Raw genomic sequence first — 17,012 nt, 5'->3', positions numbered from 1 at the left:
AAAAACTATCTGAGTTTATGAACAAACCACTGCATAGAAGTGGGCAGAACAATTTCCAGATCTCAAACAAAGCTGGAAATTGTTACTGTTTCCACAAAGCAGAGTGGAAAGACTTTCTGACAGGTGGATATCAGAACTTTCAGACAGAATTTTCAGAAGCCTCAATAGTGGGGCTAACATCCCCTAAATTAAGGTACTCTAAACCTATGCTAAAAATTTCAAAAGCACAGCCTGGAAGCATCCAACTGATTTCACATAATTTAAATATATAGCAGAAGAAAATCAACACTATTTAAAGAAAAGTAACAAAATCTAGCAACCAAAAATCTGAAACTCACAAGGCACAGGATCCAATCCAAAACTGTCAGGCATGTAAACAAGTTGGAAAAGATAATGCATGACCAAAAGAAAAATCAGTCAATAAAACCAGCTCCATAAGTGACATACACGATGGAACCATTAAACAAGGACATTCAAACAGTTATTTTAAATATGTTCCATATGTTCAAGTAGATGATACAGGAAACATGTTGGGATTAACAGGAGATTAATTACAAAGGAAAAGATCAGTGAACCTGAAGACATAACAATAGAAAGTATCCAAAATGAAGCACAGAGAGGGAAAATGACTGAAAAAATAGAGCCTCTGTGATCTGTACAACAATATTACATAATTTAACTGCTTGCCACTGTATTCCCAGAAGGAGAGGAGGGGTCAGAAAAGAAAAAATGTTTGAACAAAATATTGTCAAAATATTTCATATTTGATGAGAACTGTAAATCCACAGTTCCAAGAAAATCAACAGAACCCAAGTGAAATACATGCAAACGATACTATGCCAAGTGATATTATAATCAAATCTCTGAAAATCGGTTATAAAACTAAAATCTTAAAAGAACCCAGAGAAAAAAAGACATATAAATCAAGGAATGGAGACAAGAATGACAGCTGACTTCTCTTCAGAAACGTTGCAGGCCAGAAGAGAATAGAGACAGGACTTTAAAGTAATGGCATTTAGGAAGGGAAGGAGGGAAGAAAAAGAGAGTTGCCAAATTGGAATTATTTATTCGGTAAAAATACCTTCAAGCTGAAAGATAAAATAATGACTTTTTCAGACAAACAATAGCTGAAAGAATTATCACCAACAGACTCATGCTATAAAAAATATTAAAGGTCATTCTTCAAAGAGAAGAAAAGTTATAGGAGATGGAAATCTGGATTTACACAGAAGATTGAAAATTACTGTAATTGCTAAAAATGTGGATGGGTAAATTTAAAAGCCTTTGTCTTCATTTTTAACCTCCTTAAAACATAATTGACTGTTTAAAGCAAAAACAGTAATAATAGATTGTAGAATTTTTAACAGAAGTAAAAAGTATGACAATAATGAAACAAAGGATGCAAGCGGGTAAAGCATCATGTTTTATAGTTGTTATGTGTGAAGTTGTACATTACTTTAAGGTAGGACAGTGATAAGTTAATGATGCATGTTGTAAGCATACAAGCAATTACTTAAAAACTGAAACAAACATACAAAAGCAATAAAACCAATAGTGGAAATAGAAAGACTGACAATATTAAATGTGTGTGAAGATGTGGAGCGACTAGAATTTACATTGGAAATATAAAACTACAACAACTTTGGAAAACAATTTGTGGCTTTCTATACAATTTAAAGAGACTTGCCATAAAACTTAGCAATCTCACTCCCAGATATTTTTTCCCCCAAACTAAAACATATATTCCACATTAACTTGTACATGATTGTTCACAATAGCTTTATTCCTAATCACCGCAAACTGGAACCAAATATCCATCAACTAGTGAATGGATAAATTGAGTTATGTTTATACACATATATGTGTATATGCACAAACATATACCAACATATTACTCAGCAATATAATAAAACTAACTACTGACCACGCCCAATATAGATGCATCTCAGAGGCATAATGCTAAGCAAATGAAAGAAGCCAAACAGAAACGACACTTTTCTGTTCAATTCCATGTAAAGCTGTCCCTCAGTATCCATGGGGGATTGTTTCCAGGACCCCCAAAAATACCAAAATCCATAGATGCTTCACTCCCTTATATAAAATCGCCTAGTATTTTCATATAACCTATGGACATCCTCCCATATACTTTAAATCATCTCTAGATTACTTATAATACCTAATAGAATGTAAGTGCTATGTAAATAGCTGTTATACTGTATTATTTTAATTGTTATTTTTATTGTTTTTTCTCTAATATTTTCAACCCACAGTTGGTCGACTCTACAGAAGAAGAACCTGTGGATAGGAATGGCCCACTCTATGTGATATTATTAAACAGGCAAAGACTATAGTGACAGAAACAGGCCAGTCTTTACCAGGATCTGGGGGTGGCAGGAGAGAATTGACTGCAAATGTGCAAGAGAGAACATTTTGGGGTAATAGAAATGTTCTATGTCCTCATTGTGATGATGGCTACGTAACTGTGTACATTATCTTCCAAGCCTTCATGTAAAAGTTGCAAGCCTTCCACAGAATACAGAGTTTCAAAATAGATACAGATTCTAATGCAATTGTTTGGATGAGGAGACAGATTCCTACTCCACCATCTTCTAAGAATCATCGACAAACCGGTAGTTTGTTAAGCTAAAATAAGACAAGAAAGAAGGACTAAAGAAAGAGCAAAGAGAACAGACAGAAAGCAAGTGGACTTATGCCCCATCATATCAATAATTACATTAAATGTAAATAGAGCAAACGCTCCAATTAAAGATAAAGCTTTTCTTACTGGATGAAAAAACATAAACCCCCAATACATGTCGTTTACAAATTATTCACTTTAAATATAAAGATACAAACCCCTAGTTAGAAAAGAAGAGAAAACATAAATTGCCAATATCAGACTTGGTAAGGCATGTTTACAGCTGCTGATATTAAAAGGAACATATCTTTTATGTTCATATTGAAGGTGTACAACCTAACATGATATTACAACTGGCTAAATATTGATTCAGGATAATTGTTAATAATTACTACAACCCATGGATTGTGCTAAACAGTTCATCTACATCTTTTTTATTTAGTCTTCCCACAACTCTGCTGTGTAGATGCTATTTTTGTTCATAGTTTATAGATGAGGAAATTGAGGTTTATAGAGGATAACTGACTTGCCCAAAGTCATACAACTTGTTAGTAATAAAACTGCTTACTTATTGGACTCATATCCTGGGAATATTCCTACAATCATAACTGTATCATCAGAATGAATCTACATGCATATATTATATTTTAAAGGAAGAGCAGCTTTTCTTTTTCTGAAACAATTCTACAACCTGAAAGTCTTGAAGGAAGAATGGAAAAGATACTCACTGAATTACTGCCATGGTTGCCATGGAAACCTGAAAAGAGATTACATATACATCAGTTTTACAACTCCATCTTTTAATAGGTGCAGAACATAATCACAGGCTTCTGACTCCTCATGGAAAACTCCCAGAAAAATCCATCTAATCAAAAATCTCTTCGCTTTTTTTAATACAAAAATCCCAATTCACAGAGTAAGCTGAGCTCTGTCAGAGAGGGTGGATAATGATTCTCTTTTTCTGAACTGTTGCTCATCCACTGACTGTTGAGGAGTGAACCAAGACAAAGAAATTAAAATAATGCTGAAAAGCAAGAAGAAGAAACTACAAGCAATTGGATGCATATGTCATAAGAGCCAGGTCAAGCGGCCCTGGAGGGGGAGCTGTGGGTACTGACTTGAACAAATAGTAAATATCGCTGAGATAAATATGCAAATGAAAGTGGTCCCTCCCCTGGTAATAAAGGCAGCATCCTCCACTGCGAGCAAAATGAAACACACTTTGGCAGCACAGATCTAACTCTGCTGAGCATTTCTGTGATGCTGAGGTATAGATACTATCGATGGAAAGTCGGTTGTCACAGTAAGATGGAATTCTGAAACTGAATACGGTATAAGTCTGTTTACAAAGGAAAAGTAATGTCCTTGCTTATCTAAAAAGGCCCGTTCATAAGTCTCTTTAGAAGCTGATTTGAAAAGTTACAAAGAAAACTGAAGCAAGAATAGTAAGTGGAGAAATAGACATGATTTGCCTATTTTCATGACTTTGGACTTTGGTTTAACCAATAGAAATGATTTAATAGATATATTAATTAGGTTTGCATTTAGTTGCAGATGACAGGAATCTCAAAGTAACCATAGCTTAAACAACATAGAATTTTACTTCTCTGTCACTTAAAAGTCTGCACAGGTCACCTATGGCTGACATGGCAGCTTCACCATCATCAGAGATCTAGGCTCCCCCAGCTTGTTGTTTGACCACACTCAGCATGCAGTTTCTGACTTATGCTCCGAAACAGCTGTTTGAGCTGCATCCCACATATCCACAGCAGAGCCATCAGAAAGGAGTAAACAATGGAGAAGGGCACTAGCTTTTCCTTTAAGGACACTGCCCTCAAGTTTCCTATACTGCTATTTATATCCCATTGACCATGTCCCACGTGCCTTGGTCTACTTGTGTGCCCCAGACAAGCAGGACTTCACACGTTAAATAGAAATAACCAGAGAAAGAGGGAGACAGTTGTGCTCTGAATAGTTCAGGGGACCATAGGACTCAGGTTTGATTCATTTGTTCATATATTCGTTCAAGACACAATTATTAGTCATATGGTATGTGTCAGGCTCTGTGTTCGATTCTGGAAATAAAAGAGCAAATAGCGACACAGCAATGAGCAAATCATTTCAATACAATGTGAAAGAAGTTTCATAGAGCTTTAAAAAAAAGTAGCCAACTTTGTTGTGTTGCAAGAAAGAGCTTTTAAGAAAATTTCACAGAGGAAAAGTCATGTAAACTAAGTCTTTAAAAAATAGGATTTTGCCAAGGAGAGTGGTGAAGAAGAGCTAGGGGCAGGGGATGGAAGAGAGCCAAGTATTGTTGGAGAGCATTGGAAAATGGAGAAGCCATTCCAGACAGCAGGATGAATAGATGCAAATGTGACAAAATATGGGAAAGTATAGCTTGCTAGGAAATGCTCAGGAGTTCCATGGGACTTGGAATGGGGATGAGAGGAGATGCAGGAAGAGAGCCGGGAGGAGGAGTGGTAGAAGATGAGGCTGAAACACAGGCAGAGGCCCCACGGTGAAGGGTTCTGTGGACAGGTTAGAGAGCTTACACATCGTTCTGCACTCAGAAGGAAGCCACTAGGGAGATCTAGGAATGAGAGGATCACAGCGAGATTGTATTTTGAAAGATTAATCTGGAAGATGCGGAAATGTGGAAGAAGCCAGGAGACGGGCATGGTTGAAAACAGAAAAAACTGTTTATTTATTGAGCACTGACTGAGCATCAGCTCCTTGCCAGGCACTCTACTAAGTGCTACAGACACCAAATGGCATGCAACAGACACAGAAAACACCGACGACCTGCAGAAGAGGGAGAGACACAAACCAGTGTTAACATTGCTCTGCAACATGTGTGAAAATAGGAAGGTGGAGAATGATCTAGGATGACAGTAAAGAACGTGCCCAACTCTACTGGGATGGAACCAGAAAACTTCAAAGAGAAACAAACTTTAGTTTTTGAAAGCTGATTTCAAGTTTGACAGGTGGTCAAAGGCTGCAAAACGCATTCCTGGAAGAGTATATGGTTCCTACAAATACAAGGAGTCATGAAGACAAACTGCAAGTAGTTCAATGAGCACAAGTGTGAGTGGTGGAAATTAGTCCCAGGTGAAGACAGAGGCAGCTGGGCAGTCACACGATCAGACCTGGCAAGAGGTGCTTGCCAGTGTAGGAAGAGACGAGAGCCTGATTTAGAGGGGATGGAAAGGGAGGTCGCCACGCTACAGATCTCCACTTCATTCTTCCGATTCACCCCATACCCTTCACCCCTCTGCTTTATTGCCCAGGAGGCTGAGTTGCATGGATTGCATCAATAGGTTCTCTTGTCTTCTAGCTTCCAGTTGGGTTCAGTCAATGAGGAACAATAGAAGAAGATTAATTGGGGAAGAGGACATGAAGGAGTGAGGTCAGGGGAGGTATTTATCCCTTCAGTTCCCGGCCTGTGGAGTTACATGGACTGGCTTCACGCTGCTGTTGGGTGGTCCTATCCCCACAGAGCTCTAGCGCTTTCCCTCTCTCTTCTGTGCTCTTGCTTTCTCGTGTTCTGGTTCCCAGAACCCTCCCCATTCAAGCATAAAAGTGGTAACAGAAACCCATGAGCTACAGGGTATTACACTACCCTTTGTGGTTTCTCTACACTAGGCTCTTTGAAAAGAACCTCTTTATTACATTCTAAAATTATGCAATAAGCATGCCAACTGTTTTCTGTTTTTTTCTGCCAGGATTCTAACTAATATAATCACTAAATACCACTCGCACTTAAACTTCATTCCTTCCCAACTCTGACAACTTTTATGTATAAACTGGAGCCACCAATTTTCCAGAAGGAATGATTAAACCCCCAAGATGGTTCGCAGCTCTCACAATTCTTGTTTGAAATGTCAAAGATAACAATCTGGCAAGTTCAGATGGATAAAACTAAATTCTTGCTACTGACAAGTTCAAAAGTTAGTGGAGGCTATAAACTTGTGCACACATAACTGTAAAACTCACCAGACTAATCTTTGGCATACTTCCTGGGCATGGTATAATTTAAGCAAATAGTCTAAACTGAAAAAAATCCATCATTTCCAATTTTGAACTCTAGGGAGAGAGAATCTGATGGGCCATCTTAAATCTGGGTTCAGTTCTAATCTAGTCAGCGTGGCTCTAACACGGCTGTTTGAAATTCATTATTATGTGGGGGGAGGATGTTTCTAGATAAAAAGAATGGGTATAGAATGATCAGACATTCCTAAAAGCATCTATCACAGTTGATACATAGGCACCAGTCAGTCTTTCTTTAACTGAATAATTTCATAAGGCAGAGTGTGATGTGCCAAGAAAGGCTAATTTAAAGTCTCTCTTGCCATAAGGTAGTCTAGTGCTGTGTTTTTGGTTTTTTTTTAAGAGAAGGAATAATAGCATATTTATGACTCAATTATATTTCTATTATTCTAGTTCTAGTCAAATTAGACATTCCTTAGTCCCACAGTGATTTTTGTAGGGGAGGGGTATTGCTACACCTGCCACACAGCTGGGTCCAAGGACTGCCTGCATGCTCCCAGCATGCTCTGGGGTTAGTTTCCATGACAACCAATCTAGGAGTGTTTCCACCCTCTCTACCCGCTCCAGGATAAAACTAATAGAATAGGCATGTATAAGGAAGAGTAGGAGACAGGTTGAATAAGTATATGCAATTATTTTTATGGCACTGTGGTCTCAAATTATTCCTTATGCTAGTCCCCTTTAAAACCCATTATAATAGGCAACAGATTACAATGTCTTTCCTGCTAAGTGCTCAGAGCTCTTTCAAATATGCTATCACATTATCCTCACAGCATCCCTAAGAAATAAGAAAGGTCTTATTTTGCAAGTTGGGAAACTAAGGCACAGAATGGTGAAATGGCCATCTTCCACACACAGGATGAGGCAATGCTGGCATTAGGATGGGATTCAGGAATCATGCCTCTAAAATCTGTGTTTTCAATATATTTTTCTGCTTTCCTGTCTCCCTCCCTCTGAAGCTCCAGAGCAAATCAACTCAATACAATTTTGATTAAATATCATCCTCATATTTGTGTTAATTATAAAATAGCACAAATAGTGGGAAATGCTACTGAGGGGGAAAATTAGATAAAGTATTAAAGAAAAAGGCATGTGAATACAAAGACTGGGAAATAGGAAAGCAAGTAGATATGTTTAACTCAAGTTAAAATATTTCACATTTTATTTCAAGGAAAAGAACCACTCAGCTTTGGAATAATGGATTTTTAGTCCACTGTCATGAAGCATATTTGTGACTTGGGGAAATAAAAATATAATATCAAATGTAGCAAAAATTAATAAGAGACACCTCAAATGGTGAAAGGAAAACTCAGGAAGATGTGCACAGAAGAAAATGAACAAAAATGTCAGCCTACTTTTCACCTTCCCTGGAGATTCTGCCTTTGGCTTCAACTGTCTCCGGGAGAGAAAACCATGAACACATCCTAAGCACGGACAAAACATGCCTTCATGAAATGGAGATTTAGGACACATTAAATCATATCAAAGTGCTGATGTCATTGTTTTAAAGATTGTGAGATTAATTTTACCTCATTACCCGATAAGAAAAGCTACAACCAAAAATGGTGTCCCTCTAGCCAGTGAATGTAGAAATGACAGAATGTAATTTTATGTCCCTGCTGTTTGTCCAAAGAAATAACCAATCACTTCAAAGGCACTCCAAAATTCAACAGCCAATGACATGCTAGTGTCACATGCTTTCTGAACCCCAAGCTTTGGGTACCCAAAATACTTATTCTGGACTTGGCATATTAGGGAATGTTGATCTCTGCTCTGAATTCTCAGATCCGGGAGTGGCAACACCCACTCACATCACTATATCCCATGTCCAGGATCTTTGCAATATAGAATATTGGCCCAGGACTGAGAAAACCTCTTTGCTTCTCTCCTGAGGACAATCCCTGTGATTTTCATTGCCTGTTTGCCTCAGAGCAACATGCCCCATTGGCTTCCCCACCCCGTTCCATCCAGAAAGCAGGGCTTTGGAGTCAGAGTAAAGAGGTTCATATCCTGGCTTGTGGTTAGCATTACACTGATCAATGACACTTCCTCACTTCTCCCCTCTGACCTTCAGTGTTCCCACCTAAGAAACTATATTAACAATACAACCTCATAGGTATTAAGAGGATAAAAGGAGATAATGCATGTAAAGTTTTAGTCCAGTGCCTAGAATATAGTCAGTACTCAATAACTGCTAGCTATTTAAAAACAACTTCCTAGAAATCTATCTCAATGGGTCTCTGCTCAACAGACAGGCCTCTTGTATCGCACTCATAGGGGCCTCCTGTGTCATACGCAGAGAGTGCAAACACAGAGCAGGGCAGGGAAAAGCTAAACTTGAAAACGGGGAGGCTGTGAAAGTAGTGAGTCAGTAGGAGCCAATTAACTAGTGGCCAGAAGCATGTATTAAGAGTCTCTCTGGACAGAATGGATGATAGTGGGTACAGAACAGTTAAATGAGCACAGTTTAAGCTTGTTAGCTTAAACTAAGAAGGGACACAGATATATTAAGTACATTCATAAAAACAGACAGACTTGGGAACATATACTTAAATGAAAGGTTTGTATTGAAAACTAGTATTCTCGCAAGCTCATTAGAGTGGCAAGTCAGTTATCCCTTAACAAACTTAGAGAGTTGCCTTTACATGGTGAGATGAATTAGGAGGCTAAACAATTCAAAACACTAGCAGTAAACCTAAGCCACATCCAGACCTTAAGCAGAGCTAACACATTTTTAGATGATGAAAAAGTAGATGCTATATAGAAGAACTCAAGAGACACAAGTAACATGCTTAAAGCATTCCAAATGTATTTGCAAAGAAAGATTTATTCTTTGCTGCTTTCAGTATCTTGCTTGGAGCAAGAATAATCTCTTCATTACATCCCTGGTTCACACTACTTTTCCTTTTTAATACGCTACCCTTCATTTGCCACACAAAGATATTTCAGATCTGCCATAACACATATACACCCCATGCAGTATAATGATAAACTAGCTGTTACAAAGAGCTTAGAAACCAGACAGACTGTTTCTACATATCTAACCCAAGTTATTTACTGTGGCTTAGCATATTTTCAATAGCAGTTCAACCACATGCTTAACTCTAACACAGAATTCCTTTTACCAGCTATGGAAAAAAAAGTAATCAAAGAGACTATTGCTTCTGTGGAAGTTCTTGTACATGACTCCAGGGGAATTATCCTCTCCCTCATTCCAACTTGCTTTATGAGGTTGCCCCAACCTGGCTGCACTAAACCCTTAAAATACACGATTCTGTGTGCACCACAGTCGTCGAGATTGGAAGAGTCCCAAGAGTCTCTGAAAGACAAGAAAGAACGCTTTAAAGTACTGAGACCATTAATTATCCTGGCAGACCCCTAACGAGTGAAGGTTTCCCTTCATAATCTGCATTATCCCAGTCCCCTCCAAAGCACCATTTTCAAAAGCTGACAGCCTCCACCTTGTAGACTCTAAACATCCTCTGCCCTTCTACCTGGAGCTTCTGACCAAGGAGACAGGATGGCAAAATGCCAGCAGTGCCTCCACATGGGAGCTGGCATGCACTCGCTTCTAGTTTAGCCTACTTCTGCCTCACTACATGATTCAGAGTTTGGGCTGAAGGTAGAATGAACTGGCTCTGCCACTCACTACCTTTAAGATCTTATGCAAGTTATTTAGCTTTCCTCAGCCTCAGTTCCCCATCTATCAGTTGAGGATAATGACACACCTACCTCTTTCCATTTGGAAAAAATTAAATAAGACAATTTTTGCAAATAATTGAATAAGCACTGTAAGCAGTCAATAAATAAAATATGAATTATTGTCATAGACAGTAAACTTTGGAGATGCAGCCTGACCTTTTTTCCCCTGGGCATTCCTTCATTCATTAAATGATTACTGATCCATCTCAGGTACTAGGAAACCATCCACAAAGCCACATCAGCTACCTGTATAAGAGCCCTAAGGTGCAAACTCTATGCAGCTACTCAAATTTGAGTAAACTATATGCAAATACCCAAATCTGAGGAAACTAGCGCAGTGAAAGAAACCTATCCCCTTCCAGTTTTAGATTATTTCTTTTTTCTTTCTTTTTTTTTTTTTGAGACAGAGTCCTGCTCTGTTGTCCAGGCTAGAGTGCAGTGGCGCAATCTTGGCTCACCACAGTCTCTGCCTCCTGGGTTCAACGATTCTCCTGCCTTAGCCTCCCGAGTAGCTAGAATTACAGGTGTGAGCCACTGCTTCTGGCTAATTTTTGTATTTTTTTTAGCAGAGACAAGGTTTCGCCGTGTTGGCCAGGCTGGTCTTGAACTCCTGACCTGAGGTGATCCATCTACCTTGGCCTCCCAAAGAGACTATTTCTTTTCCTAAGAATTATTCCACCATACTGCTGGGCTTAATCACATGAAAATCCAATAGCAATATCAGCAACTAAGTCAATCAGTGATTATATATGAAAATATACATATTGCCAATAAATACATCAAAAAGTGTAATCTTATTAGTGACTTGTATGAGTTAAAATTAACCAATAAGCATTGTATCTATCCAAAAAGTAAACATCTTTAAATGATAATATTCAATGTTATCAAAAGAAGCATGAGATATATGCTAATGAGAATGTAAATTTCTAGAGAGTATTTTATTAATATTCATATTAATGTTTATTCATATTCATCAAGAAGTCCTTCTCCCAGAAGTGACATCAGCAATTTGGCCAACTAGAAACTCCTAGTACTCTTCACCAACAAAAAACCCAAAACAATAAATAAACAACCACATTTCAACCAAAATAACTAAAGGAAATCCCTGGAGAACAGCAAAAAAGCAGCAGAAATCCTGTTGAGCACAGAAACCCAAGATTGCCACATAGAGATGGTAAGAAAACACCTTGCCTTCACCATCCCATCCCCCAACTCGAGATTAGCTCAAAACGAGAAGGGACTGGTTCCGCTGTGGGGAAAAGATAAACAAGACAACCCCGGTAGCTCCTACCACCACTATGGACACATACAATTTTCCCTGCTAGAAATGACTGCAGTCCACAGGCTCAGAGTCCCACTGAGGAAGCTTCCCAGAGTCCACACACTGAGCTACCCCCAGAGAAGAAGCCAACACTAAGCCCAGTCCCCACCATGGCCCATGCTGTTACTGCTTTGTGCCATCTTGGAACCAGAGCCCCTGCTAGAGTGTGTCCTGCTCCAGAGGTGAGTAGCCATTGCATCCCTCTGTCCCAGAGGCTTAGCTACCACTAAACCATGATCAACTAATAGCACACTATCCACAAACAGAGATGCTGCTATGTCCTACCCCGTAAACCAAGCTACCACAGAGCCACTCCATTCCTCCCATCTCAGTCACTAGTGCACACTTCCCAAAGGGCCAAGCAGAAATGGTCCCCCAACCCCCAGAGACCTGAAGCCTTGAACTATCAGAGCAACCACACCCCCATTGCCACAGCTGAGGTAGCACCCTGCCCCCTGGGGACTCTAAGTTCAAATACGCCAGAGCAGTTGCACCTCCCTGCACCACAGCTGACATGGCACCCTAACTTGAGGGATCCGGAGGCTCCAGACACATGTACCCTCACATTCTGGGGCTAAGCAGATGTTTTACTTTGGGTCCTAGGGAATCCAGAACCTTGACTGAATTGTGCCACCCCACACTCCAAGCCAAGTAGCCACAATGCCCTGTCTACCTGAAACTGGACTGGCCACCCCCCAGCCCAAGCTGCTGAGGCACTCTGCCTTTGTGGGAGTGTAATCATTGATGTGATGTTCCCTGTTCCCCGAGGCCTAAGCCACAGCGGCATCTTGCCATCTCTAGGTTCTTGCTGCTGCTGTACTTAGCCTCACAGAGCCTGGGCTACTGCTGTGTCTCACTAGCCAGAGTTACCATTGTGTGGTACCTCACACCTTGATGGTTCCAGGTCCTAAATTGCAGTTATGTCCTGGGGCCAGGCTGGGCTTTGAGAGCACTCCTTCATTCTTAGAGCCCAACCAGATCTGTGCCTTGCCCCCCAGCCCCAAAGTCAGAACAACAGCTACTCTCCAGCCCCCAGGCCCTGAGCTATGGGATTGTGCCTCAGAGCAATATACCCTAGTTTAATGGGGGACCTGCATTCACTTGTGCCTTGGACTGTAAATCTGTACCTCAAGCCCCAGGTGGTAGAGTAGTTTCATAAGACCCAGGGCCCAGGAACCCAACTCCACAGCTGCTCCAAGCACCAGAGCCCTGAATTCCATTGCCACCGTGGCTTCCTGTGAGCAAGGTCAGACCCAAAACCAAGAGGAATCCCAAGTCTCCCCTGTGAGAAAGATAAGGAGAGTTCATAAAACCCTTGCCCTAATAATATACACAGCCACTGTCACTGCCACAGACTCCTCAGCCTATAATACTGAAGCAGCTGCAGTCATCACTGATGTAGAGTATAACTGAAGAAGCTGCATAGAGACAATACCACATGGAACCAGAGCCACCATGTCCAGCTAAGTGAGCACCCTCAGGCCCATCTGCAAGCGAAAGTCTTCCCCTATGAAAGCAACTCTGTAAAGTTTGGGAGAGGAGACTGCACCACGAGATGTACAGACACCAATACAAGGACATAAGGAACATGAAAAAGGAAGGAAACATGACACCACCAAAGGAACGCAGTAATTCCCCAGCAACTAACCCCCCACCCAATGGAAATTAATGAATTGCCTAAAAAAGGAATTCAAAGTGCAATTTTAATTAAACTCAGTGAGATATAAGAAAATACAAATAGGCAATTCAAGGAAATCAGGAACACAATCTATAATCTGAATAAGTAACTCAACAAAAAGAGAGATAAAAATATATAAATCTTGAGGTTAAGGAATTCAATTAATGAAATAAAAATATATAATTGAGAACTTCAACTGCAGACTAAACGGGAAAGGAGAAATAATCTGAACTTGAAGACTAGTCTATTGAAATGACTCATTCAGAAGGAAAAAGAGAACAAAAAAGATGGCTGCGTGCAGTGGCTCATGCCTGTAATCTAGGCACTTTGGGAGGCCAAAGTTGCTTAAGCCCAGAAGTCCAAGACCAGACTGGGCAACATGCAAGACCCCATCTCTACAAATAAATACAAAAGTTAGTGGGGCATGGTGGTACATACCTCTAGTCCCAGCTACTCAGGAAACTGAGATGGGAGGATCATCTGAGCCTGGGGAGGTCAAGGCTGCAGTGAGCTGTAATCATACCACTGCACTCTAGCCCGAACAACAGAGCAAGACCCTGTCTCAAAAAAAATTGTTTTTTTAAGAATGAAAGACAGAAAGAAAGAATGAAAGAATATAAAGACAGTCTACAGAATCTATGGGACACCATTAGTGAACAACGTTTGTACTATGGAAGTTTTAGAGGGAGAAGAAAAAGAGAAAGGACAGAATACATATTTAATAAAATAATTGCTGGAAACTTTCCAGGTCTTGGGAGAGATATGAACATCCAAGTCTATGAAGCTGAAAAATTCATAAATAGATTCGACCCAAAAAGATCCTCTCCAAAGCACATTATAGTCAAAATATCAACAAAGACTAAAAAGAATTTTTCAAGAGCAAGGAAAAAACATCAAGTTATATATAAGGGAATCCCCATTAGACTATCAGTGGACTTTTCAGTAGACATTTTGTAGGCTAGGAAAGAATGTGATGATGATATGGTTTGGCTGTGATGCCACCCAAATCTCATCTTGAATTATAGCTCTGATAATTCCCACATGATGTGGGAGGGGCCCAATGGGAAGTAAGTCAATCATGGGGGCAGGTCTTTCCCTTGATGTTCTCATGATAGTGAATAAGTCTCATGCGATCTGATGGTTTTATAAATGAGAGTTTCCCTACACAAGCTCTCTCTGGCCTGTCACCATGTAAGATATGACTTTGCTCCTCATTCACCTTCTGCCATAATTGTGAGGCCCTCTCCAGCCATGTGGAACTGTGAGTCAATTAAATCTCTTTTATTTATAAATTTCCCAGTCTTGAGTATGTCTTTGTTGGCAGCATGAGAACAGATTAATATGAATAATATATTCAACTGCTGAAAATAAAAACAAAAACAAACAAAAAAAACCCTGTCAGTCCATGGAATCAACCTAAATGCCCATCAGTGACAGACTGGATAAAGAAAATGTGATACATGTATGCCATGGAATACTATGCAGCCATAAAAAAAGAATAAGGTCATGCCTTTTGCAGGAAGATGGAGGTTGGAGCTGGAGGCCATTATCCTTGGCAAAGTAACAGAAACAGAAAATGAAACACAGCATGTTCTCACTTATAAGTGGGAGCTAAATGAGAACTCATGAACACAAAGAAGGGAGCAACTGACATGAGTCTACTTGAGAATGTAGGGTACGTGGAGGGAGAGGAGCAGAAAATATATTAATGGGTACTGGGTGATGAAATAATCTGCCCACCAAACCCCTGTGAGACAAGTTCACCTGTGTAACAAATCTTGACCTGTACCCCTGAACCTAAAAGTTTTTTTAAAAAATATCAGCCGTTGGGGGGGAGTTGGGGGGTACAGCAGCGGGTGGGGAGTTGGGGAGAGATAGCATGGGGAGAAATGCCACATACAGGTGAAGGGGAGGAAGGCAGCAAATCACACTGCCACATATGCACCTATGCAACAATCTTGCATGTTTTTCACATGTACCCCAAAACCTAAAATGCAATAAAAAAATAAATAAAATAAAAAATATATATATCAGCCAAGAGTACTATGCCCACCATAGAATTATTAGCTTAGAAGAGTAAATAATAACTATAATGCAAGATATTTTATGTAAGCATTATGGTAACCACAAAACAAAACACTACAGCATATATACAAACAATTAAAAAAAGAATCAAAGTTTAACACTACAGAAAACTATTGAAATCCAAAGGCAGTTAAAAAGAGAGGTATAAAGGAACAAAAGAGCTATAAAACAACCAGAAAACAAATAACATGGAGGTAATAAGTTCTTACCTATCAATAATCTCTTTGAATGGAAATAGATTAAATTCTCTAAACATGGACAACATAACAAGACTCTATCTTTACTAAAAATTTAAAAATTAGCTGGTTGTTCTTGTAGTCCCAGATACTCAGGAAGCTGAAGTAGACAGTTCACTTGAGCCCAGAAGTTCGAGGTTACAGTGAGCTATGATCACACCACTGCACTCCAGCCTGTGTGACAGGGTGAGACAATGTCTCTATATATTTTTTAAATTCTCTAATCAGAAAACAAAGTGGTTGAATGGACAAAAATATATATTCTAACTGTTTGCTACCTATAAGAGACCCAGGTAAGCTTTAAGGACACACAAAGACTGAAATTGAATGGATGAAATAAGATATTCCATAGAAACAGTAACCCTAAGAGATTAGGGGCGGCTATACTTCCATCTGACAAAATAGATTTCAAGTCAAAAACTGTTATAAGAAATAAAAAGTGCCATTATTTAACTTTACAGGAGCCAATTCATTAAGAGAACATAATAGTTGTAGATTTATATGCACCCAACTTTGTTCTTTGAAAACAAACAAAGATGATAAAATCTTAACTAGTTTAATTAAGAAAAAAAAGGGAAGACTCGAGTAAATACAATTTAAAAACCAAAAGGGAAAAAACTATGACACCTCAGAAATAAAAAGGATTATAAAAAACTGTCATAAACCATTATATACCAACAAATTGGATATTATAAAGAAAAGTGACACCTTTTAATGAAAATTCAAATACAACTTACCAAAATTGAGTCAGGAAGAAACAGAAAAGCTTAACAGACTAAAAACAACATCAAAAAGGTTGAAAAAATAATCAAATACCTCCAACAACAACAATTAAAAAAACAACAACCAGGATCAGATGGCTTCACAGCCAAATTATATCAAACATTTAAAGTAGTTAATACCAATACTTCTTAAAGTCCTCCAAAAAAAGTAGAGCTAGAGGAAATATTTTCAAACCTATTTTATAAGGCCAGCATCACCTGAATACATAAGACAGAGAAAGACATCACAAGAAAAGAAAACTACAGGCCAATTTCTCTGATGAATATTGATGCAAAAATCTTCAATAAAATATTAGCAAGCCGAATCCAACAACATATAAAAAGATTATACATCATGACCAAGTACGATTTATTCCTGCCATGCAAAGCTAGTTTAACATATGTAAATTAATAGGATTCATCACATCAACAGGATGAAAGAGAAAAACCACATAGTCATCTCAATTGATATGGAAAAAGCATTCACAAAGTCCAAAATCATTTCTCGATAAAAACTCCCAAGAGTTTAGGTACAGAAAGAATG

This window comes from Aotus nancymaae, unplaced genomic scaffold, assembly GCF_030222135.1.
Source record: "Aotus nancymaae isolate 86718 unplaced genomic scaffold, 86718_ANA_hifiasm-v0.15.2.pri h1tg000062l, whole genome shotgun sequence".
In the NCBI taxonomy this organism is placed as follows: domain Eukaryota; kingdom Metazoa; phylum Chordata; class Mammalia; order Primates; family Aotidae; genus Aotus; species Aotus nancymaae.
The sequence above is the reverse complement of the archived record's forward strand: the minus strand, read 5'-3'. Positions refer to the sequence as shown.